Source organism: Lepisma saccharinum, chromosome 3 (genome assembly GCF_977018435.1).
Source record: "Lepisma saccharinum chromosome 3, izLepSacc3.1, whole genome shotgun sequence".
Classification (NCBI taxonomy): Eukaryota; Metazoa; Arthropoda; class Insecta; order Zygentoma; family Lepismatidae; genus Lepisma; species Lepisma saccharinum.
In genome coordinates this window covers 97,213,737-97,236,675 of record NC_139231.1, presented here as the reverse complement: position 1 = coordinate 97,236,675, position 22,939 = coordinate 97,213,737, and the positions used below count along the sequence as shown (strand labels likewise).

General features: G+C 38.3%; 1 protein-coding gene across 4 annotated transcripts in view; it reads right to left on the bottom strand.

The window, feature by feature from the left end:
• side-IV (sidestep IV transmembrane protein) overlaps nt 1-22,939 on the bottom strand; it is a 562,494-nt gene that overhangs the window by 285,723 nt on the left and 253,832 nt on the right. The gene's annotated exons all lie outside the window — the stretch shown is intronic.

The following is a 22,939-nucleotide window of genomic DNA, read 5'->3' as shown; positions in this document are numbered from 1 at the left end:
GGTTCGATTCCTGCTTTCTGCATTGGTGTTCTTTCATCAATTGTATCATATCATCATTTATCCTCACCGTCGCGGTTACCCAACGGTAGAAAAAGCGACATTAAATTACAAAAGTTATATTTTAAGAATTCTGGCGGCCAAAGTGGTTCCTTGTTCGAATCTCGACTTAGACAAAAATATTATATGTAAGTATCCCTTAATCACATCATCACTCACATTTTATGCACAGTAAGGCTAATTGGGACTGGACCTACAATTTAAAATGGGATAAAAAGTTGAAACCACATCGCCACACACGCTTAGAAAAAGCTCACAAAAATTTCCTCAAAGGGGCGCCCTCTTCGAAGTTATCGTGAAGATACATACATTTACATGGTTGACACAATATTATATTCCGATGCACATAACCAAAAAAACATATTCCCAAATATCCTACCGTTTGGTGAATTGGTTAGCACAGCACCAGAGATCCTAGGTTCGATTCCTGTTGTTTTTTTTGTTTGTTTTTTTGCATTGGTGTTTTTTCTGTGTGTTCTTTCATCAATTGCATCATATCATCACTTATCCTCACCGTCGCGGTTATTCATCGGTAGAAAAAGTTACATTAAATTACAAAAGTTATATTTTAAGAATGCTGGCGCGCCAAAGGGGTCCCTTGTTCGAATCCCGAAATAGGCAAAGATGTTATTTGTAAGTATCCTTTCATCACATGATCACTCATCGTCGCGTTTAGCCAACAGTGGTAGAAAAAATAACATAAAATAAAAATAGAAAATCTTGGTGCACATCAAAATCAAAAGTCTTAGGTTCGAATCGTAAATGCGCCAGCACCATTTTCTTCAAATTTCTCTGTTTTTCTAAATACAAATATCTATCTCTTTCAAATAACACTAGCTTCTTGGGTAGTAAAAAAAAAAAAAAGAACTTTTTCAAATAACGCTAGCTTCTTGGGTAGTTAAGAAAATCCTCACTGTAATACAAACTGTTCTATTGTGAATGTAACTAACACATTTCATCTTCCACCGCCCCCTCAATAGTTAACTCCGAAGCAACATCACTCGTTTTCATAGTAGTGAAATAATTATATGCACTACACTGTAACTGAATCTATTAAAAATAAAAATAAAAATATTGTTCTTGTTTAAAAATTACTTACCGCTTCGTATTATCAAATACACTGCAAACAAAATAGAAAAGATGATCCGCGCAAATTGAAACCACAGCGCCACACACGCTTAGAAATACTCACGAAAATTTCCGCAGGGGGCGCCCTCTTCGAAATTTCCGTGAAGGTACATACATTTACATGGTTGACACAATATTATATTCCGATGCACATAACCTTATGCCAGAAGACAAGATTCCCAAATATCTTACCGTTTGGTGAAATGATTAGCACAGAGATCCTGGGTTCAATTCCCGGTTTTTGTATTGTTGTTCTTTCATCAATTGCATCAAATCATCACTTATCCTCACCGTCGCGGTTACCCAACGGTAGAAAGAAGCGACATTAGATTACAAAAGTTATTTTTTAGCAATGCTGGCGCGCCAAAGGGGTCCCTTGTTCGAACCCCAAATTAGGCAAAAATAATATTTGTAAATATCCCTTCATCACATCATCACTCATCGTCGCGTTTAGCCAAAAATGGCAGAAAACTAACATGAAATTAAAAAAGAAAAATCTTGGTACACACCAAAATAAAAAAAATCTTAGGTTCGAGTCGTAAATGTGCAATTCTCTTCAAATTTCTCTGTTTTGCTAATTACAAATATCTATCTCTTTCAAATAACGCTAGCTTCTTGGGTAGTAAAGAAAAAATCCTCACTGTAATACATACTGTTCTATTGCAAATGTAATTAACACATTTCATCTTCCACCGCCCCCCCCAATACGCTCAGTAGTAAACTCCGAAGCAACATCACTAGTTTTCATAGTAATAAAATAATTATATGCACTACGCTGTAACTGAAACTATTAAAAATAAAACAAAAAATATTGTTCTTGTTTAAAAATTACTTACCGCTTCGTATTATCAAATGCACTTCAAACAAAATAGAAAAAAGGATCCGCACAAGTAATCTGAAAATAAAAAAATAATATTAGTGTTTTCGGTACATTGTTCAATTAATCAAAACTCTAATAAATTTAAACAGATTATCGTATGCAACAAATTGTATTTGAAAATTATTTACATGCATTGTCAACATTCTTCCAGGCGGGGAAGTTAGCTACAAAGCATAGAATTCAAGATCGTTAAAAATGTCGGACCCCGTGGTCGAGTGGTTAGCACATCGCGCTCCGACGCTAGTTGTCCCGCTTGGGCATAAATGTTTGTGAGTGTCCATTCATCAATTTTTCATCCCATCATCACTCATCCCCATCATCGTAAATTAGCCAAAAAGCACAAAACACAAAATAAAATAAAGCAAATCAATCAACCAATGAAAATCAAAATCGTTAAAAATAGTTAGCGTGCTACAATGCCAAAAGAATCTAAGTTCAAATCCTATTTTATGTTTGACTCTTGATACTCGATGATACAGTGATAGTTGTGTTGTGTGTCTTGGCGTAGAAACATTGCACACACTATATACAATCTACATTTAATATATATATATATATAGATCCAGTCACAATTATCCTATGCGAGCATAAAATAAACTTAATAAAACAGTTTTAATCTTGTCAACATTCAGCCTCATCGTCGCGATGTATTCAAGGAAATCTCTGTGTAGAAAAATATTGCATACTGACTCGCTTTTTCAACTTAGCAGTAATGAATGCATAGAAATAATATAAATATATTCATTGCAATGTTCACTGAATCATTAATTAAAATAAAATAGTGTTCTTTTAAAATTTACTTACCGATTTTTTATTTTCAAATATGCTTCACACAAAATAGAAGGGCGATTCTGCAGTGTTAATCTGAAAAGAAAAAAAATAATAATATTAGTGTTTTCGGTAAATTTTTCAATTCATCTTTGCTCTAAACTAAAATCACAACAGGCCTCCCCGATGGCGTAGTGGTAACGTCGTCGCTTTGTAATCAAGGGGTCCCGGGTTCGATACCTGGTGGAGGCACATGGCACAGTGGTTCGGATCCCACTTTAAACTGTAGGTCCAATCCCGATTAGCCTTCCTGTACATAAAGTGGACTTAAAACAACAAATCAATCAATCAATAAAATCACTACAAATTTTATTTTGAAAGACATTCAGATGTCTTGCTACCATTCTCCGAATCGTAGCGGTTGGTTAACATAATACAGTGCCAGAAAGTTCCAAGTTCGCATCTTTGTGGAGTTTCCCACTCGTGGACCCTCACTGCGACCGATGTCTTATATTAAAATATCGGTCTAGAAACAGCACTGGTTCGGATCTTAATTTAAAATATAGACACAGTCCTGATTAACCTATCCGAACATAAAATAAACTCGATAAGCCATTTTTAATTTTGTCATCATCATCATCGCGATTAGTCTAATAAAAAGTTAACAAAATGCACAAAATTCGATTTAAACTTTTATCTCAAATACGCAATTCAATATTAATCAGTAAAAATTATAACAATTTACTGCAGTCTTACCTGTTATTAATTTAGAGATGCAAGTCGGCAAATACAGCTTGCGTCTTCTTGAGCTTCTTTCAGAAATGTGACAGATGGTGACAATCATCTAATTTTATACTGTTGTCGATACAGTGGCTACTTCAACGTCATCAGTGCACAAAATTTTCCGCAAACACATTGTCCATGTTTGTCCCCATTATTAATCAGACGACACCAAATTTGGGGAAGTCAATCTTCCGAAATAGTGCGTCTCCCGTTAACACTTCAGGATATTAACAGACAATCGCAATCAAAATAGAAAATACACTTCTTGTCGATGAACGGTCATAGATCCAAGAAAGTGTGTCATTACGCTATCTTTGAAACACCTTCCTGTTAGAAACCAGTTAATGTACTGGAGAAAGGGTGTCACAGTCCTATTCTAGCATTTTGAAAACAACATCGGGCATTTCCTTGTTTGGAAAAATTCAGGACACAACAACAGTTCCACGGGGGGATCAACTTTCTTGCTGATTCTTCCTATATTCTCAATAATCATCTTTGGTTTCGTTCTCGCCTTCAAACTGACCACAGGGCTCGACTCCCGAACAAAACATGTTTTGTGTGAGTATTCTTCCATTAATTACCATTTACTCAACTCTCCCTCTCTCTCATTTTCTCTTTCTTTCTCTCTCTCTCCCTCTTTCTTATTTCCTCTCTCTCTGTGTGTCGTGTGAATATTCTTCTATCAACTACCACTTATTCAACTCGCTCTCGCTCTCTCTCTCTCTCACACACACACACACACACACACACACACTCTCTCTCTCTCTCTCTCTCTCTCTCTCTCTCTCTCTCTCTCTCTCTCTCTCTCTCTCTCTCTCTCTCTCTCTCTTTCTCATTCCCTTCATCTCTTTCTCCTGTTCATCATCTATGATCTCGCACTGTCTTTATCCTCTCTATCTCTCTATATCCACTTCTCTTTTTCTCCTGTTCATCATCTATGATCTCTCACTGTCTTTATCCTCTCTGTCTCTCTATATTCCCCTCTTTTATCGTTCTCTCTCTTTTATCGCCTTTCTTTGAGTGCTACGTGTCAAATGTCTACTGTGGCCTAGGCGACAATATCCAAAGAAAAAGATGAAAACGAAGCTGAACGTCTTGTAAGGAAATTGGAATGTAGTAGTACCTCTTCCGAAGTTTAAAAATAGGCTTCCCGTCGAAGAGCACTACCTGTTAGGATTCATCACAAAGCCACCAATTTCCTCGTTCTTTGGTATGGGAAATCAATACAAATTATGCAAATTCACTTGCATAAATGAACGTACCTTAGTATTTATTCTTTGTTACAGATGAGTACTCCCAGGATTAAAGATGACTAAGTGTTATAAGAAGCGAGGACAAATTTGAATATATAAGTTTGTATTCTGTGATTTCATTGTTGATATGAAATGTGATGAAAATGGTGTACATGTGGTACAGTTCTAAGATATTGTTATTTAAAAAAGAGAACTGTAACATGGTTCGGCGTTCTCCGATTCATTCAATTACCTGTATTTTAATTTTAAAATAGGCTAAATGTGTTATAAAGACGTGAGGCCAGATTTGAACAACTAAATTTTGTGAATTGGTTGTCGATAAGAAATGTGATCAAATGGTTTTGACTGATTTATGTAATTTATTTTACTTCGTTCTTCTGTCAAATTTGGCTAATGGACAAGATGATGAAGACATTGTTGAAAGGACAATCACAAGCGTAGTGGTAAATCCGTCACCTTCTAATCTAGGGGTCCCGGGTTCGATAACCGGTGGAGGCAGATCACACAGTGGTTCGGATCTAACTTTAAACTGTAGTTCCAACCCCGATTAGTCTATCTGTGCATACAGTGAACTTAAAAGAACAGTTCAAACAAACGAACATGGACAGTCACAACACAACTCCTACAGAGGAATATATTGACTGTGAATGAATTCAGACGCCAGAGCCTCGTCAGTATGTAAAATGGAGTCCAAGATGTACTACGTGGAAGAATGGTGTTCCTTTACACACACTGTGATGAAATTATGTGCATGCTGTATTGTTGCGGCAAATGGTAAAATAAATAACAAAGTGTTAAATGGAGCAGTGGAAGTAACATATTTTAATTTTGCAGATACTACAGAATACGATGGCCTATAGTTGCTGCGAAGATGGCCTAATGAAAGGATTCCTTAAACTCGATTCTCTTAATAACACAAAGGTGAAACGAAGGCATTACATGCTCTAGTGATACAACGAACTACCGGAAACTTATCCCCAAATCTCCAATGGCCCGTTGGAATATTCTGTCTCTCTCTATCTGCGGGAAACGGAGATGCTATTGCACTCCTGTTCTCCAAGGACGCAGAGTCCGCTTGAAGATGGGAGGAAAATGTTCTTCGATCTGTGTAATCGACATCATGTTTCACGCCCTAATGACTGGAGGCAAGGCAACAGAGCGTCGGGGCCAGGGGATGAAGTGGGCCAGATAGAACGGGAAACTGCCACATTTGTTTCATCCACAGACGGGGCTAAGAGAGAGCACGAATACCCAATATTAAAGCAGACCGAACTGAGACGTCGTTGTCTGCTTACGTTGCATACAAGGACACGTGATTGGACTCTCGTCTCTCTCTCTCTCAACCAATTATGCGCGCTTGATATACTAATTGGGGAGGCTTGGCTATCTCTTCGATTTTCGTCCCTTTGCGCAGGTCAAAATACTACAGCGCATGCCAGTGCGCGTCCCCGCTTTCGTTCCTTTGCGCATGCGCTACAACGCATGTCACTGCACATGCACTCTCCTTTTTTTTTATTCGTCTATACAAGCGCAGAACGCTAGAGCGCATTTCATTCCTCGTACTCCATGACGTCACAAAATGCTGTTCTACTCTCCGCTATTTATTCTTGTGCGCAGGTGCACACCATCTCGAATGATGTAAGATATAAATACTGATGGTTTAATCGAGATATTATGGACGTTATCCGACTGTACCATACCAATAACAACTCTGATACGAAAGGGCATAGCAAATAATTTGTAATGAGTGAAATAAGGACCGTGTACATAAATCTATGTAGAGTTCCTGTCACGCAGGAGACCAGTGTTCAATTTCCGGGTACATGATTTCAGGGTAACCTGCACAAAGCAGCCTCTAAGGAACGGGTATCTTGTGAGAACCAGGGGGTGAAAGGGGGGTGTAAAGGCGGCCGGAGAAGTGCGCTCATCGCATCACCTCCACTATAGTTGAGCTCGATAATTTGTGGAGCCCTACCTCCATATCCCCTATGTGCCTAAATGAGCGGTGCGATACACAGGACATAATATAACTTAAACTTATCTTAGGAGAAATAATAATTGTGGAAAAGGCTATTTCCTATGTAGAAAATTACAAAGACACAAAGGAGTGTACCAGACGCAATGCAGCCTAAGCGTTGGGGATCAGGAATAAAAGTAACACTTTCCCTTGCAACGCATGAAACGTTCGAGTAAATCCTATATCGTCTCACACCGGCAAATGCCTACAAGTCAAGACAGTAACGATTCTGCACACTTTGAGCCGATTTGTCCTGACTTATACTCCAGTAAAACGCTGTGCTGAGTTTCAAAAGAAGGCAGGAAACACAAGAACGGAACCGCCCTTTTGCAATTCATAATTAATCTACATTAATATTAACGTCTGATATATGCTTTGTCCACTCTATCCAAACGCCCCGTATTGACCAATCAATACGATGTCTTAGCCTCCATATGGTTCGAGTTTCAACTTTCAGCACTCCTGCATAAATTTTTCTCTTTGTCGGAGAACTGAGTGCGTCCGTCCAGAATCGATTATAATGAAACTCGGAACTACATTGCGATTTAATAAATTGCCATGTCCTTTTATCTCCTACCCTGACGATGAAAGAGGACAGCCCAGTTTGTTTGCCCTCGCATTAATGAGGGTAGGCGCCCTATAACTCAAAAGGTTTTTAATTAAGACGTTCTAGAGCATAAGGACCTGGAGGACATTTTGTAAGGGGGTCAAAGTAATTAAAAATAGTATTTGTTTGATTTTAAGTTTCAGTTTAAATGTTCAGATATGCTAATGTGGTGGTTCTTTAGCAGAGTATTGAAATCGCATGACGTGTTCATGGTAATCTTAAAATATTGATATAAATATTTTCGGAGAACCAGAAACACAAAGAGAGAAATAAAAGTACGAAAGTTAGAAACATAATTATGAGGAGGAATACGGATAAAAGTGAACGAATGTGAGAGAGAAGAAAGACAGAGACACAGGAAGAGAGAGGTGGGAAACAAAGAGCTCGACCGAGAGAAAAGGAGGGACAGACAAAGCGAGAGAGAGAGAGAGATAGAGAGAGAGAGAGAGAGAGAGAAATACAAGGAGCTCGGGCGAGAGACAGGTAAACGGAGAGAGAAATACAATGAGAGAGAGAGAGAGAGAGAGAGAAAGACATTGAACGAGAGAGTGATAATTGGAGCTCGAGCAAGAAAGGGAGGGAGAGATAGGAATACAAGAGATGGAGAGAGAGAGAGAGAGAAATACAAGGAGCTCGAAAGGAAGAGAGAAATACATAAATACAAAAGATGGAGCGAGAGAGAGAGGGAGAAAGGGAGAGAGAGAGAGAGAGAAACAGAAGGTAGACAGACAGAAGGAGATTTTCAACCGAAGAGAAGAGGAAGTAAAGGGAAAAATCAACAATCAAATAAGCAAGAAGATTTGATTGATTTGGTGTATTTTACGCCACTTTTCTGCGTGTCTTGCTAATCGCGATGATGGGGATAAATGGTGATGACATGGATGAAGAAACGCTCAAGAAAACATATTTACCCCCTTCTGGTCACCCCCTCCCCCAGAAGATTATACAGACTTAGAGCCAAGGCACCTCAGTCTCGATAAAAAAAAAAAACCGCGGTCAAGGTTATGCTACATAGAAATGAGGCTGACAGTAGAGTGGCTTCAGCGAAAGTCACTCAATAATAAAAAAGAAGAAATAGATACTTAGACACAAAGGAAGGCGAAAATATGGAGGAATAAAGACGAAAAACACAAATGTAAGATAATGAATGTCCTACAGGGATGTCGCTGTTTTAAAAATCACATGCGAATCCTGAAACTGATCTAATTCAACATGTGATTGATGACATGCTGGGGAATTTGAGAGGAAGATAGTTTGGTTCCTTGGGTTTGTCTTTAAGTCTACTTTATGCACAGAAAAGCTAATCGGGACTGGACGTACAGTTTAAAGTGGAGACCGAGCTACGAAGCGCCTTCATCGAGTATTGAATCCAGGACACGTTACCACTACGCTATCGGGGAGTCCGAAATTAATTTGGAAATTGCAAGATATTACAATCGGAATACAGAAGTTGAGTCAATTGCAGACTACCAAACACGATATACATTTGCTTTCAATCGCATTGTGTGTTCAGTTGATGTAATCGCCTCAAATTGAGAGTTTCTGATGCAACTGCAAATTTAAGAAGACCGTTCAATCTCCCCTGCCATTTATCTTTCATGACCATTCTCCTGTCAAGATTTCTGAGTCAACATCGTCTTTTATATTATTAATCGCTCGTTGCGGTGTTTTTGAGGTCTCTATATTTCAACATTTACTGGAAATCCATAAAGCGTACAACACATTAGCCTTTCTTTGCCTTTTAAATAGTGATAGGATTTTTCATTCCACACGTTACAGTTACAACTCCTTTGAAAATCTTGATATGGTCTATGGATCTATTCTCTGTCCGTTGGAAGAACGAACTCAGGGTAATCAAAAACCTGCGCCATCTGACAAATCCTATTGGTTTTACGAATGGAAGTTGTGCAAGAATCTTGCGCGTATGAATGTAGTGCAAGTATTAAAGTCACACTACTCAATATAGCTTCTATGTTGAAGTTGTGGGAGAGTTGTAGAGCTCCAAAATATGTATTCATGGTCAAAATAACATCATAACTAACACAATAGAACTATTTTCAGAAATATTTTCTATTTTCGGGGTTTCATTAACATTAACTTTGTTCTTGCAGTGGATGGAGAATAGACACAGAGGAGTTAAATCTTACCGAGGACTTCTTCTTAAGTACTTTGGCCCATTAAGTCTGACGCGTTAACTGCTTCCTCTAAGATACGATTTCAGAGTGAAAATTCTGTAATGAGGTGCCACAAATGGTAATGGTAAATATGTATAACGAATATCACTGGGTGGTATAGTCCACGCTTTTACTTCGTTAACGTCGAAGAACTGAAGAAACCCGCCGCCACGAACGTGGGTGGGGATAAATAGCGGATGAGTTGTTTTCGTTCAATCACACTCAACCTTCAGCCAATGAGCGGAGCAACTTCAATGTGGAGACCGTGCGAAGGTGCTTGTGCGAGGGAGGGACAAGGTGGCGTAGAGTAGATGTGTGGCAACACTGTGCGTTGAATGTGATTGTTGCAGCTGGTGGGCGCGCTCCGTGAACTTCAAAGCCAGCCGGTCGTTAACGTAGCTAGCGCGTCGGCTATACTGAATACAAGACGAGACTTGGCAATTTCGGTCTCTCTGGTTGTGGATCTTGCCTCAATTTAAACAATCCATCTCATTCCAGTCTTGAATAAGAAAACTTGTCACTGCACAAATTTTCACAGCATATGGAGGTCATTAAGGTAAAACAATATTTTAAAATAACGGTGTTTTGTTTTGACGCTACGAATCCTCGAAAAAAAATTCTGAATACTTGCAACCGCACAGTACACTAACGCTTTCGCCTTGTTATCAAGATGTCCGATCTGCGGATTCTACTTGAAACTGTAGATTCAGTCCAAATTAGCCTATACTATATGCATAAAGTGTATTTGAAACTAATTTTGGATTTTGCAGTAGAATGTTCTTGGGACTTGATGTAGTTACTGTTAACATAATTTTCATTTTGACATGTATTTATGGTATTGAATAACAGATGTCTAATATTTACAGAACTTCTATACTAATTTGTACAACATAAGAGTACAACATTCATGAGTTGAAACCATAAGAAAAAATAGAAATATATACAGTATATGTAAAAATCAAACAGATATATCAAATTTGTACATCATTTAAAATAACATAGACAAATTCAAATTTAAACTATGCAGATAAATACAAGTAAAAACCAAATTTGATACCTGTATATAAACTTCCATTTATACATATAATATTAGGTGAATTCCCATGCATATTTCAATATAAGACTACACACATTCACAACCCATACAATTCTGGAGGTGATGTGATCATAACCACACTCATGGCGCCTTTACCTCCAGACTTGCCGCGGTTTATTAAAGGTTGGGTGAACCCGAGAGCCGATCCGTTCAGGCACATGGCAGGAAGCCAGACGCCATACCGAGTGGGCCAAAATATGCACACATGTATTTTATATCGTAGTGCTCCTATGCAGTTTAAGAGACTAAAAAATCTCACAGCTAAATCATTATAGTTCTCAGAAGTGCAAACGTGCTTCTGAACTTATTCGAAAGGCAAGCATAAGATATATTGCACTGATAACTAACTTTCCATTTTCCTCACAATTCGTGGCACGATGACCTAGCGAAACAGAAAACTCTTTATTGCCGATTTCCTGCGTTCGTGGATCCAGCGGAGTGAACGTCCTTGCCTTGCGTGAGAGAGAGACTTCATGCGAAATGATATTCCTAGGATCGGTAACCACACAGATTACCGTTGTGGTAACATGATATAGATAGAAGATGGAGGGTGGGGGGAGAGAAGTCGCTACAATGAAACTCTGAGAAGAAATGGGTGGTCAAGAACCCGCGGGACTATTAGGTTTGGTTTGGTTTGAGTTGCTGTTTTAAGTCCACTTTATGCACAGTAAGGCTAATCGGGACTGGACCTACAGTTTAAAGTGGGATCCGAACCACTTGTGCCCCCACCGGGTATCGAACCCGGGACCCCTTGATTACAAGGCAAGGGACTATTAGGGACAGGCAGTAACGGGCCTGTTTTGAATTGCGGGAAGCGTCTAGGGAAGGGTGGAATTCGTCACGAAAAGGTAGCCAGAATCTCTGTTACCCTCTGTCAGCATTAGAAATAACTTATTTCTTCCTTGTAAATAAGTAATGGTACGATCCAGTGGCGTAGCTGGCGTACATTTGCAGCTGGGTTCAGCATTGTTTGTCACGGATTCTCAGGTTCTTCTATTTTGGTTTTCCCCTCTCTTTCTCATACCTTCATCATATTTTTCCCTCTCCTCACTTCCTTTATTTTCCATATCTTTCTCTCTCTTTTTATATTCCCATCTTCCGTCATTTCTTTCCTTCTTACATTCTTCATTCTTTTCCTTTCATTTTCTTTCTTTCTTTTCTTTCTCTATCTGTTTTCCCTTCTCCCTCTATTATTTCATTCTTTCCTTCTCACTTTCTTCCTCCCTTCCCCTCTAAATTTCGTATTCTCCTTTCCTCACTCTCTCCTTGTTTTCCTTCTTCCTCTCTTCCTTCCTATCCCTCTGACTTTCTTCTGTCGTTTTCTTCAATCATTTTACTCTCAACCTTCTACTATTATTTTTCCTCCTGTCTCTTTCTCATTCCCTTCTTCCTTTCTTTCTGTCCGTTTTTCTTCATTTCTTTTCCTCGTCTCTCATTCTCTGCTCTAATATCTCATAAATTATCCCTTTCTCACTTTACATCTCAACCTTTTCGTTTGTTTACCTCTTCTCTCTCTCTCTCTCTCTCTCTCTCTCTTCCCTTTATCCTATATCCGTCTCTTTCTCCTTATCGTTCTTTCATTGTCCTTTATCCTTCTCCTTTTTCTGTGTCTTTCTCTCTTTCTCTTTCTTCTGTATCTCTGTCTATATTTTCGTGTTTCCTTTTCTGTTTCTCCACATATATCTACAGTATTATTTTATAACAACTTCTGTCTCTCATTCTTCATCTTTATCTTCTCTTCATTCCTGTGTGTGTGAATGATTCTTGCTATAATGTGAATGTAGGCTATTTGAAATCAGTAACTCCAACACATTTACTTTTTCCAAATCAAGAGTTACTGTACTTTAATATTCAAATATTTATAATTTAACGAAAATTAATATTAATGTTTACGTCATTAGAGAAAAGCAGCGAACAATCAGCTTACAATTCATGAAGGAAAACTATTATACAAGTTACAACTTCTCTGGAATAAAATAACTAAAAGTAACTTACTTTTAAAGTAAATGTCCATTGATAACTTTTTCCAAACACTAGTATCTCTCCCCCATCAACAGCCTGTCAAGTTTTAACTTCAGTAAAGAAAAATGCTGCGAAATTTCAAGTGCTTTCCAAATTGTACTTTCAAACAGGTTTTATTCTACTTTTAGATGTATTTTTCCGTTTAATCATTTGGAGATAACTTAAAATTGCCTTTCAATGAAGATATTACGCCTTAAAAAAGCGATTCGCTCCGTTCTTTATGGCATCTAACGATGAAATGACAAGACCTTTCTTGCCAATTCTTTATGTTCCGAAATGTCAAGTCAACCTATTAAAGTCATCTATCAATTGAATTATTCTTAAGTTAACGCCACTGTAAATCTCAAGAGAATCTTTAAAATAAAATTCTGGCCTTCGTTCGTTATCTTTAGTAGTGTTTTTCTGTCGTCAAGTTTATAGTAATGGTGGGGATGAAAAGAAACAAATTTCTATTCCAGCCCCACGTTTCGAACCGAATTATCATAATTTCGTAACCCTTAACCGAGCAACATTTGGAACTTAGCAACTGTAACCAATTTCAATTTCAAACTCAACGATTGTAAGAATTCAACATTTCGAAGTCAGTAACCGTAGTCATGCTGCATTCGAACCCACAAAATATATACAAGCTATTTTTCGAGTTCAGAAAGTTTAGACATGTTGCATTTGGAACTCAGCAACCGTATCCAAGCTCCATTTCAAACTCAATCCCTGTAAATATTTAGCATTTTGAAGTCAGCAACTGTAAAGATGCTACATTTCATAGCCAGAAACTGTAGTCATGCTACATTTTCAACTCTTAAAATGTAAATATACAACTTTTAGAGTTAAGAAAATCTAAGTTTACTGCATTTCGAAATCAACAACTATAAATATGCTACATTTGAAATCCAGTAACTGCAACCGAACGGCATTTCGAACCAGAAGACTGTATATGGCACACAACATGCTCCCGGTAATTGTAAACGATCTGCATTTCGAATTCGGCAACTGTAACCAGGCCCCATTTTAAACTCAATCACATCAAATATTCAGCATTTTGAAGTCAGCAACTGTAAACATGCTGCATTTCTAACTCAGCAAATATAAATATGCTACATTCCAATAATTGCAACCGAGCTACATTTCGAACTCAGAAACTGTAAACATGCTACTTTTCGAATTCAAAAACTGCAAATGAGCTACAATTTGCACTCAACAATTGTAAACGAGACACAATTTCAATTAATATAATGTAACTACCGGTATGCCACTTTTACTGTTGATAAAATTATATACAGGTCAATCAAACCATGTGCTGCATCTGCCAACAGCATAAGCAAAGCTGCAAATTAATTGTTTTCAGTAGGTATCTCTAACGGAGCTACATCTTCAACTGAGCTACATTAACTGATCTGCACTTTCATCAAAAAGGCTAAGTTAAAATGTAACGATCTTATCATGGAATACCTGTTAAGAAATATCGACACGTAGAGATCAGCTTAAGAAAGCAAGCTCAGTAAGTCCGCCAAAATACAAATTCAGCCTTTAAGGTCATCCATGATCCTCCCACCTAAGACAACTTCTTATGGATGCTGGGAACGGCTCCCTCCCGAGATGCAATACAAGGGGGTTACAGGTTCGTTTCGCGAGCAGGCAGTGTCCTCCCAACAGCAAGAACGTGCGTGGCATAGTCTGGACCAAGCTGGCCGTAATCTGGCTTGTATGGCGAAAAGATAGGAGCAGAAAAAGGCTGGGTGGAAAAAAAAATATTCTGACCACGCCTAGTCGGTTCAGATTACCAATATATCGGAAAACGTCGCGTGGAGCCGCAACTTTTTGGACAATTTGGTGGCTGTCATTGTTGCCAGTGATCTCCACTTAGTTCTCGCCGTGCATTTTATCTCTAGATATTTTTACAATAGAGAGGCTGTAGAGATAATTGTACAGTAGGCATGAGAAGTGGTAGTGTGCTATAAATACACGGGACTGCATAACATTCAAGGATATAATATCCCATAAAACAAGTGTGCCTGTTTCTGTACACCCATGTACACAGTACTTGTGCGGTTAAAATTGATTCGATTGGATTGGCCTATTTTACTTTGCTTTTGTGTCACTTTTCGCTAATTTGCGAAGATAGAGATGAGTGATGATATGATGAAATTGATGAATGGATGCTCACAAAGAACCCCCATGCACAGTCCGGGATTCAAACCCTTGACCCCTGGTGTTGTAGCGCGCTGCGCTAACCACTCCACAACGGAGGTCGGAGTACAGTCAATAGAAAAAGGTAAGTTGAATGTACGTACAAAACAATGTAATAATTTCGCGATTTATTAAATTTGCTCGTTTGGTATCGAAATTAATAAACAAATATGTCTTTGTACGGGTGAGTTTGTTCCAAACTTCAAATACAAGCAGAGATAATTGTTTTACTGGGGTACTTCTGCGGCTGTACAGGTGACAAGAGTCCATACATGTCCACAGTGGTGAAGAGGTAATTCTGTTACCTTGCAATCAAGGGGGACCCCAGTTCGATCTCCGGTGGAGGCACGTTAGAGAGTCGTTCGGTTTCCACTTTTTAATTGTACGTCCAGCCCCGATTTATCTGTTTATGCATAGAGTAGACTTAAACTATTTTTTTACCGGCATATACTAATCTGCTTAAAGACTATTAAGTTCGGAAAGGTAGAGAGAAAAATCAAAAACTTATGACTCTTGGTCTATGATATATCAAAGGGAAATATAAGCAGGTCTTAAATGTACGTTGGTGTAAGTAAACATTAACTGTTCAGAAGTTCAACACTAACCAAAATTTAGAAACTTCTGGGCTAAGTTTTGTAAACGTCAATACTCGTATCGGTTTTCTGAAAATGAGCTGCATTATAGTGGAGATGAAACAGCATCTGGCTATGTGCGTCGAGTAGTTTAAGTGGAGTTTAATGACGTCCTGGAACGTTTCGCTTGGTTGACCGTAGTCTATTGATTATTTGAATGGCACGATGACTCTTGATGGCGACCTCTTCAGTGAAATCTTCTTGATGGTGTCATTACCACAAGTTCAACTCTTGTATATCGATCCTGCCTAGCGTAATCTACTGAAGAGATTACTGGTTGGGATAGGCGGCTACGGTATGCAGTAAAGCTTCTAATACGTATTGTTATCGAGACACATGTTTAAATAAAGCCCTTCGGCGTTATTGTAACCTAAAGCTGATGGACTGGCCTTCATGGTGTTGTGTAAATTGTATCGAAGGTAGAAATCACAGGTTCGTATCCTCAAAATTGGTTAGGTTCTTGATGTATGAAGTAAACTGGCAGAGGTATATAGAAGGATCGTAGTGTCAAAGAATCTTTGGCACTATTTAAAAGAGTATTTTGCTACACAACTACGCCAGGTTCCACACCCGCCATGAAATCCGCTTTACATTCTTCACTTGACATCTTGGAGTACTTATCGAGAAGCTGACGAGCTACACCCCTCACCAATATTTTGAGAAAATAAAGTTTTTCATACGAAAGGAATAAAGACCTGGGGAAAAACCACAGTGATAAATGAAAACCCACTTAAAATGGCCCCTGATATGAAATTTATGTGTTTGAGCAACTTTTAAAACGAAGGTTGAAATGGTAATTGCCACATTGAACACAACAATGTAATATCCAATGGAAAAAAATCCTGTGTGTGTTAGTGCCTGGCATCATCTGTTTGAAACGCCGAACATCGTCTTGTGCAACGGACGATGATATTTAGCAAAAACCCGTTGAACTGCAATCTAGATATACTAGTGAATGAAATGATAGCATAGATAAAAATAACATTCGCTTAGGCTTTATTATTTTCTTAATACCTATGTCTCTCTTGGAATGCTTACTAACTAACTTTATTATGAAATAACATTACTACATTCAACCATATACCGAGGCTGGAGACAAAAGAATTAGCACGACCGGAGAACTACAACGTGAGATAAGTGATAAGGGCACCTCAAACATATCTTTGCTTTCGCAGTATTGGTCCATACAAAGCAAAAGGTACGATCCAGATATTTTTGCAAGTTGGCCTGGCAACCCTGCAAAGAAGCGAAGCAGAAAGGTCCTAAAGAAGTAAGGTTTTGGATGATGTAACGGCAGGAAACTCTGCACAGAATAACAGGATGGTCATTACTTTATCCTCGTCTTCGAATGGGTTCCCTGTAATAATCCCTTCCCCACTTTCTCCTCCCTCCTCCCCTTCCAGCTTCCCTGGACCTGCTGTCCAGAACTTTAGCGGATTCAATGGTCCGCAAGAGCTTTTGCTATCAAAAGCCCGTATGGATTAGTAGTTTGAGGGAAATCCTTTGGAATCAGAGGCCATTGTGCAGTTGGATTAAATTGGCGATTAGGAAAAAAAGAGGAAAGGTTCCTTGAATTTACGATTTCACGCTCATTTTTCCCATCATGCTCTGAAATACGGAAGGTATCTCTTGGAGACTTAGCATATGTGCCGGTTACTATTACGCCCTCCGGAGAACCATAGAAATAAGGGAGAGTGGGAGGAATAGTTTATAAATAAAGAATTGCACGATTACGGAATCCGGATCTTTTTCTCTAATCTTCACGATACTAAAGGACGATAAATGACTGGGATTCCAGTGCTCGGTTCAGCTAATACAAAGGAATTAGTTGTTTGGAAAAATTCCTCGGCATAATTCTCTCACATTCAGCCGTCTTTGTGCTTTTTTACGGCCAACATCCCCACCCCCTGCCCTCTGGGGATTTTTGGAGCAGGCTTTAACTGAATTTGCCGAATTCTTTGAAACTGGGTTGCCATGTGCTGCCACGAGAAACTGGTTATAAAATGTGGCATTAAATTTTCAGTTGAGGTCAGAACACAATCCCTGCAATATTTGCTAATCGGGTGCGTGTTTCATTTGGGTGGCCACACTGCAGGACCTATATATGTAAAACATTCAAATGTTGACAAAGGCAAAATTTATTGTGTAAAATATACACTAAGAACAAAAAGTTTCCACCCTCTAAAAGGGTCTTCTTCGGACGAAGATTCATAATAAATTATTTTGATAAATTTTAATTCTTTCGTTAAAAGATATATTGTGAATCTTCATCTGAAAAAGACCCTCTTAGAGAAAAAAAGCTTAACAGTGTTACAACTAAGGGTAAAAGGAAGAATCAAGAAACGAAATAAGTGCAAGAATGAACAACTGTGGAACGAACTGAGTGCAAGAAATGAACAATTGTGAAACGAACAGAGTGTAAAATAAACTGTCGAAAAACGAATGAAATTAAAAATGAACAATAATGAAACGAACTAAGTGAAAAATTAAGAGTCGTGGAACGAACAAAGTGCAAAATGAACAATCATGAAACGAACTGAGAGTAAAATGAAATATCGTGGAATAGATCGTGATACAAATTTAAGGTCAAATGAATAAACGTCATTCTAACTAAGTATGAAAAGAAGAATCGTGGAACGAACTGTGTGTAAGAAAGGAGTAATCGTGAAACGATATATGTGCAAGAATGAACTATTGTGAAACGAATTGTGTGTAATATGAACAATCTGGAACAGACCAAGTGTAAAATGAAGAATCGTAAAATGAGACAAGTGTAAAAATAAGCAACATGAAGCGAACTAAATGTAAAATTAATAATTGTGAATCAAACTAAATATAAAAGGCAGAATCATGAAACGAACTAAGCATAAAAAGGAAGTAACCATGAAACGAAATAAGAATGAACAGTCGTGAAATGAACAGAGTGTAAAATGAACAATCAAACAAACTAAGAGAAAATGAAGAATCGTGAAACGAACTTAGTTCTAAATGGAGCAATAGTGAAATGATATGAGGGCGAAAGGGAATACCAGAAAAATGTACAACAGGATTAAATGCATAAAAAACGTAACAAGTCTTAAGGATTACGCTATAAAGCAACGGAATAACAATTTTTACCTCACATTTGTCTCATTTTACGTTGCTAATCGCAACGGCGACTATGAATGATAAAATTAGACAAAACTGATCAACAAACACTAACAAAGGAATTCCCAGGACTCTAACCTGGAACCTTCTTGTCGCTGAGCCACCATACGAATGCAACGGGAAGCAAAACAGCTTTCTTAACAGCAAAGGGAACAACAAAAAAGAAGAAGCACGAAAAAAGTAAATTTGAAGCAGAATAACGAGGGAAGGAACAATCAGAAACAGGATAAAGGCAAAACCATTACACAACACTTGGCTAATACATACATGATTAAGTCAATTTTGAATGTCAGAAAAAGTGTGACAGGAAACTACTACAAAAAGAATTAAACGGACGTTAGAAATAAATTACGTGGAAAAAACTATCATCCAAAGAGAATAATAGAGCTTGAATTTCATGTACATTACTTACTTTCCTAGTAGCGCCTGCAAAAATCGATCTAATGGATCTGTGTTCGTAACTCGCGTGAAACGCACTTGTCTTATGTTACCAAAGATAATTCATATTTCCTCTTCATGATTAACTAGAAAGGTGGAGAATATTATATGAAATTAGTAATATACGCAACACACACACAAACAAACAAACAAACAAAAATATTCAAATCTTGAGTAAGACATGGATATACGATTACGCTTGTCCAATTTCATCCTCCTTGATTCATTCTCATCGTTGCGATTTTCCCAAGAGGTATAAAGGCGACGTAAAGTAACTGAACTGGAAATCAAAAAGATACACGGTATCTCTGCAGTTGCCGTATCTGTGGTAACTGTATACTTTTCCTACTTTAAATTGCAGAGCATATTGAAAAACGGATATCCCGTAAAATATATCCTTTTAAAATCCGGACCAAGATATAGAAAAAAAAGGCTCGTAACAATTCCGAGGATACACTTCGATTTTCAAATTAGCCAGAAGCCCTTTTCGCATATATCCCGGAAAGGTCCATAGATATTTAGTCCCTAGAGAAAACGAGAGAGGCGGAAACGTTGCAATCTCCTCCTCCTGTAAATTGCATCCTGCGTTGAACATTACTACCAATGTTACCGTATCTTGCGATGTTCATTCCGGAAGCAAAAACAGAGAATCCAATGGTAATGGGTGCAACCAACGACAACTTTGTTATGGCGACTGCAGTGGAGGCTGCCTGTTGCATTGTCTCCATTAGAGCCACATTGCAGATCGGTGCCATCTGGTAGCCATAGACTTTCCGATTTTGAAATTTCCACGGGCGTAACAGTAAGATATTGTCAATATCAATTCCATGGATGTTCATTAATTGCTGATAAAAGAATATCACGAAATGTTCATACAACGTTTCAGCTGAGCGCGTTCAGTGTTTCACAAACGATCTCGTAAAATATGGTTCTAGGTCCGAGTCTCGTCCTTTGCATGGACGTTTCCTTGTGAGTGCCTTATCTAATGATCCTTCATTTCTTACATGGCAGGGAGTGCAAGTACAGTACAACAATCAGAAAAAAATTTCACAGTTAATTTGCAAAGGAGTTAAATTCAGGTTGAACAATTAGATAGGAGGCCCATAGTCGTTGACAAAGAGTTTCGTGCACATTGAACACTCAGAAAGGAGCCTCGTAGTTATTTTTATTAAATTTCAATACAAATCGACCAATCAGAAAGGAAGACCATAGTCGTTTAAAAAGGAGTTCCAAACAGGTCTTTTTCAGAAAGGAGTTTCATAGACATTGCAAAGGAGTTCTATTAAGGTTTAATCAGAGAAGAAAGAGTCTACAGTCATTTCCAAAGGAGTTCAATTCAGGTTTAATCAGAAAATACCGTCATAGTCATTTCAAAAGGAAATCAATTCAGGTTTAATCAGAAAAGAGCGTCATAGTCATTTCAAAAGGAGATCAATTCAGGTTTAATCAGAAAGAAGCCTCAGTCATTTCAAAAGGAGATCAATTGAGATTCAATCAGACGGAGCTTCACAGTCATTTGCAAAGGAGTTCAATTCAGGTTTAATCAGAAAAGAGCGTCATAGTCATTTCAAAAGAAGATCAATTCAGGTTTAATCAGAAAGGAGCCTCAGTCATTTCAAAAGGAGATCAATTGAGATTTAATCAGACGGAGCTTCACAGTCATTTGCAAAGGAGTTCAATTCAGGTTTAATCAGAAAAGAGCGTCATAGTAATTTCAAAAGGAGATCAATTCAGGTTTAATCAGAAAGGAGCCTCAGTCATTTCAAAAGGAGATCAATTCAGGTTTAATCAGGAAGGAGCCCACAGTCATTTGCAAAGGTGTTCAATTCAGGTTTAATCAGGAAGGAGCCTCACAGCCATTTGCAAAGTAGTTCAATTCAGGTTTAATCAGAAAAGAGCGTCATAGTCATTTCAAAAGGAGATCAATTCAGGTTTAATCAGAAAGGAGCCTCAGTCATTTCAAAAGGAGATCAATTCAGATTCAATCATAGGAGCTTTACAGTCATTTGCAAAGACGTTCAATTCAGGTTTAATCAGAAAGGAGACTCATAACCACTTCAAAAGGATTTCCATTCAGGGATAATCAGGAAAAGGCCTCACAGTCATTTTCAAAGGCTTTCCACACAGGTCGAACTATTTTAAAGGAACCTCAGTTATATACTGTACAAAGAAGTTCCGTTCACTTTTCACCAGAAGGGAGCCTCACACTCATTTGCAAATAATTTCATTTCAGGTTTAATCGGAAAGGAGACTAACAGTCATTTTCAAGGGAGTTCCAGTTAGGTTTAAAAATAAAAGAGCCTCATAGCCATTTCAAGAGAAGTTCCATTCAGAGATAATCAGAAAGAAGTTTCACAGTCATTTCCAGATAATTTTTATTGAGGTTTAATAATTAGAAATTAATCTTGCAGTTATTTGCATATACGTTCTGTACATTTTCAGTAATCAGAAATTAATGTGATATGTATGTACAAAGTAACACGCATTTAAGATCGACATGTTAATCTACATGAATAAGACTTATCTCAGCCTTTTAAGATGACAGTACTGTTACCTCTCGAAAGTTAGAATCTTCTTTGAAACTCATTTGGTTCTTTAAATAACTTCATAATTAATTCTTGACTGAGGTAAGTTTCATTTCTGCACATTTTCATGTCAGCGTGAAATTGCAACAGAAAGTTTACAAGAACGTCACTAAAAAATTCCGTACGTTCCTCTGCAGCAGGTTGAGTGCAAACCTAATTGTATGTTTCCATGAACACCTCCGAAGGCACCTGCAACTGACTTCATTGTAAGGTCCACTGGAAAGACTTCTGTTGCACAAAAAAAAAGAGAGAGAGAGAACCTCCAGCTGCCTTCTGTCTCACCTCGCAAATGGCTACCATCATTCTGGCCGAAAGGGGTGACGCCTCTAGTGTTCGCATTGCATTCAACCCTTCATACCAGAGACGCGAGGGAGGATGTATAATTGGCACGGTATGTCACCAGAAACAATCCGCATGAAGATGGATTACCCGGTCCAATCATCCCTCAGGCATCTCGCCTCTGTCCGTTTCCGAGAGGAAGTTGTTTGGGGGGGCCTTATCAGCCTCTCGAAGCTTTCGTCCAGCTCTCTGTTGCTCCATTTCCCTTGTTTCGCCAAGCATAAATCACTCGCTGAGAACCGTATAAAGGAACAAGGGACACGGAGCGAGAAGGAAAAAAAAAGACAACAAGAACTCGATGCAAGACGTGCCGGGCTACGGAGGGTAAAAAAATACGCGAATGGCCGTTTTCTTCTTTTTAACTTTTCAAAGCGGAATCGTTAAGGACAGCAGTGCGTTGCGAATTAAATTACGGAACCTTGATTGCCCGAAATAATGACTGCAACAGATGAAACGAGGCTCCCCCGGAGAGCGCTCAGGACGGAGGGAGGGGTTGAGAACGTGAAGCTTAAGTATCCTTTCCATTTGCTTTTATTTCACAGTAACTTCTGAACGAAGGCCATTGTTTTTTCATCTACTGGAAAGTTATTATTGTATTTCTTCTTTGTGTTTCTATCCTGTTGTATGAAGAGCATTTATGGTGAGGTTGTTGTAAAGCTACCGCCTTGTAATCAAGGGGTCACGGGTTAGATGTCCAGTGGAAATACACTGCACGGTGGTTCGTATCTCACTTTACACTGCAGGTCCAGTCCAGATTAGATCACCTATCAGTGCATCAAGTAGGCTCAAAATAAACTTTGGCAATTTTTCAGTTGAAATATACACG